The sequence below is a fragment of the Mustelus asterias genome, chromosome 3 (assembly GCF_964213995.1).
Source record: "Mustelus asterias chromosome 3, sMusAst1.hap1.1, whole genome shotgun sequence".
In the NCBI taxonomy this organism is placed as follows: domain Eukaryota; kingdom Metazoa; phylum Chordata; class Chondrichthyes; order Carcharhiniformes; family Triakidae; genus Mustelus; species Mustelus asterias.
In genome coordinates, this window is record NC_135803.1 from 68,224,478 (window position 1) to 68,228,875 (window position 4,398).

The 4,398-nt window shown below is 44.8% G+C and overlaps 1 pseudogene; it reads left to right on the top strand.

The window, feature by feature from the left end:
- Positions 1-298: 298 nt before the first annotated feature.
- Positions 299-3,647, top strand: LOC144491826 (centromere protein M pseudogene; annotated as a pseudogene).
- The last annotated feature ends 751 nt before the right edge of the window (positions 3,648-4,398 follow it).

Sequence of the window (4,398 nt, forward strand, 5' to 3'; positions counted from 1 at the left end):
AGCCAGAGTTTTCTCATATCCCCTCTTTGCATTCTAATTGCTTTCTTAAGCTCCACCCTGCACTTTCTGGGCCCGATTTTACCATCAAGTTGAGCCTGTTTTCAGGCACAAAAACTTGGTAAAGTCGGGCATGAGACAAGTAGCATGCTCCGTGCCCGCCTCCACGCTGTTTCCCCCTTTACCAAGGCCCGAAAATGGCCACGATCGGGACCACGCCCAAAAGGCTGCATGCCCAACCTTACCGTCACTTCCCCCTTTACCACTGCGTTCGCTCATCCAGAATCAGCACGAAACAAACATGCTCTACAAAAATCTGATTCGGGCGCTGCAGTTGGTGAGAAGGTAAGTGCCAAGCATCCGATGGCTCTCTGCTTGAGATTGGTTGGGGGAAGGGGGGTCTGCTGCCACTCTACCTGAGATTGATGGGGGGGGAAGGGGGGAAAGAGGGGCCCGTGATCAGTCTGTGGGGGCTAGGGGGAGGCATTATCCTGCCCGGGAACAATGTGGGCGTGTTAAGCCCAACCCACAGGCTTCTGCAGCGTGATCCGGAATTGCTGATATTTTTGCAGGCAGAGTGCGTATGGGGGCACCTGAGAATGGGTCTAAAAGTTGGATCTGAAACACTCCCACTTTCAAGTCCGTCCAGCACTTCGAATCAAAATGGTAAAATACGGCCCTCTATACCTCACTAATGTCTCCACCGATTTGCTCCCCTTGTACTTTTTAAAAGCCTTTCTTTTCCTTCTCATTATATCTTGAATATCTCTGGTCATCCATGGTTCTCTGGGCTTGTTATTCCTACCTATCACTCTAGTGGGAACATGCTGGGCTTGCACCCTCCCCATTTCCTTTTTGAATGCCCTCCCCACTGCTCTTTTGTAGATTTTCCCATTAGTAGCTGGTCCAAGTCTACCTTGGCCAGATCCTGTCTTTATTTTACTAAAATCTGCTCTCCCCCAATCCAAAACCTTTTTTAGCAGCTTGTCTATTTCCTTGTCTATAACAAGCTTAAATTGTACCATGTTGTGATCGCTATCACCAAAATGCTCCCCCACCACCACCCCAACCACCTGTCCAGCTTCATTCCCTAGAATCAGGTCCAGCACAGCTCTCCCCCCTTGTTGGACCCTCCACATATTGATTTAAAAAGTTCTCCTGGACACATTTCAAGAAATCTACACCATCCAAGCCCTTAAAGCTATGTATATCCCAGTTAATGTTGGGAAAGTTTAAATCACTAATATAATAACCCTATTGTTACTGTTTTTACGCACCTCCACAAACTGAGCACATACTTGTTCCTCAATATCCCTCTGACTATCTGGGGGTCGATAATAAACACCTTTTTTATTCTTAAGCTCTACCCATAAAGCTTAATTTGATGTCCCCTCCAATATATCATCCCTCCTTACTGCAGTAACTGACTCACGAACTAATAATGCAATGCTTCCTCCCCTGTAACCTCCTCCACTGTCTTGCCTGAAGATTCTATATCCCGGAATGTTGAGTTGCCAATTGTGTCCTTTCTTCAACCATGTCTCTGTGATGGCTACTATAACACATTTCTATCATTGCCCTAAACTCATCTGTTTTACCTGCAATACTCCTGCCGTTAAAATAGAGGCCATCCAGCCTGGCCTTACTCCCTTGAAAATTAATACAGCTGCACACCCTCTGACTTGTTTGTTTTGCTGTTTGATTCTGTGCTCTTATTCTGCTAAGGGTCTGTGTCCCCTCCCCCTGCCAAATTAGTTTAAACTCATCACAACAGCACTAACAAAATGTTCTGCAAGGCTGTTAGTCCTGTTCTGGTTCAGATTTGGATAGGTTCCACCTTCCTCAGAAATGGTCCCAGTGATCCAGGAATCTAAAACCCTCCCTCTTGCACCAACTCTTAAGCCGCGCATTCATCTGCACTATCCTCCTATTTCTGTGCTTGCTAGTATGTGGTCCCTGGGTATTGACTTGCAAGATGTAAGCCACAGGTCCAGTGCTTTCTTATACTGCTATTAAAGGGTTTTTGTTGATGGAAGACTGGCCTTGGTAGAATTACTATAATTCCTGAAGAAAGGCCCTCTGAAATGGTCTCGCAAGCCATTCAGTTGAAGGGCAGTTAGGGATGGGCAATAATTATGGGCCCAGCCAACGTCACCCATATCAGATGAATGAATAAACAAAAAATTAAGCAATCCTCCAGTGTTTTATTGCTGTGTAGCTGCTCACTGAGCAGTCGGACAGCTTTGCTCCAATGTGGTTTCGGGGAGCGGGGGTGGGGAGAACATGCTATATCCACGCGGCCTTCAACACCCTCCCCCACCCTATATTATTCAAGTTCTGTTGTCTGTATACATCATTTTTAAACTATTAACAATATAGTTATTTGTATAAATTAGTTCATTAAAAATCTTAAACCTGCATGCAATTCCTACCTTTTCTTTCAATGTAAACTTTTGTTGTACTTATAAGAGAGATTCACAAGTCATGCTTTTTTGATGCCACCAAGACCCATTTATTTTCTTTTATTAAATTGTGGGATTATGGGTGTCACAGGGTTTATTGTTCATTCCTAATTACCCTTGAGAAGGTGGTGGTGAGTTACCTTCCTGAACCTCTGTAGTCTATGTGGTGTCGGTACACATTGCTGTTGGGGAGAGAGTTCCAGCATTTTGACCCAGCAACAGTGTAGGAACAACAATATATTTCCAAATCGGGATGGTGGTTCACAATTGCTGTGCTGTGGGAAGCTTACAAGTGTGCCATGGCTTGCTGCGCATTTTAAACAGCGTGCGCCACAGAGCCTGAGAAAGAAAAAAAACTTGTGACTGGGACCTGGGAGTGTGGTGGTGAAAAGAGCGGGGGGTGGGGGGAACCAGGGGTGTGGCAGACCCAGAGTGGGAATGTGACTTAACCTACTAACCTCATATCCTTCCCCCCCCTTGCCATGTTATGCATCTGCATGGACCTGGTTTGAATCAGGAGCACGGTCGCAATATTGATGCTGAGGCCTCAGAACAAACACCTGGGTTTGAACAGCGACGCTGTGCTGTTAGTGAGAGCTGAAGATCTTCATCTATACCAACTTGCAGCAGAGATCCTGAAGGAAAACAAGTCCTTTGAACTGAATATTCACTTAGTGAAACGCCTGCCATTATCTGTGGAGAATAAGTGCACCAGACCACAAATAGACCTCATTGTCTTTCGCGTGGATTTGTGTAGTCGGCACAGTGTAGAAACTATAAAGGCGTCTTTGACCTATGTTGATGTGACTTTCTTTCTTGGGAAAGTTTGCTTCCTATCAGTTGGAGGCAAGGCTGTTCTGCACCAATCAGGAGAGATACAGGGTGGAATTTTCCCATCCCATCTGCCACGGGAATAGTAGCGGGCGGGGGCGGACCATCGTCCGTTGACTTCAGGTGGGAATTTCTGGCCTTGGGGCGAGCGTGGCCAGAAAATCCTACCCATACACTCTGAAGCAACTGGCAGATTCCTGCTCAAGCCCCTGATTTCTACTGAGCTGGAATCCACAGAGAAGATATCTGTGATAGCCAAAGACTTCTTCAGATATTGAAGGTTGCAGCAGGCCTGGAAGCAGGTGTCTCTGCCCTTGCACTCAGCTCTCCTTCGAGACCAAAACGGAGAGATGCTGAGCAATAGATTGTGTTAACGGCAACTCTTATCATGAACTCACGATTGCGGAGCCACTCTGTTTTTGCCATATTCACATGTGTACATTGAACTGCAATTTATCTTTTGTTCAGTCAGCAAAAAAAACCCCCATTATAATGTAGATTTTCTCAGCCTTGGAATTCGCCAAGCAGATTATTCCTTTCAATTGTTTCTGTGAAGCTATTTTAAATAATACAATGCACAATAGAAATAAAGAATATATATTTGGAAGGGAAAAAATGCTTGGACACTCTGGTATATCTGTTATCAAACAAAAAATTGTTTTTCATACACGGCTAAATTTGTATGCAGACTCCTATTTTAATGAAAACATCCCATGAAGTTACTGCTCCAAGTTTGTTTTCCTCTTGGCAGGGCTGAAACCTGATTAAGGTGTTGACAATGTATAGCAGTGGTCTTTCTGCATTTTACAATGCTCTACATGTTATATGCCCCCCCACTCTTTCATTCAAAATAGATTACAGTTACCTTTAAGCAGCTGATGGAATCTGGTTTAAACACTGGCATGTTTCACCAGTGGTACCACCTGACCCTCCGTTGCTTGGCCCACTTGGAATCTTCAGCATGAATATTTTCAGCCCTTTGATTTGGAAAGATTTCAGTGTAATTTCAGTATAATTTATTTTATCTGTCAAGAGCTACTCCAGCAGTAGGTGCCCCCCCATCATGATACCAACAGATGGCACAATTGAACAGTTTAAGGCAGTGGTT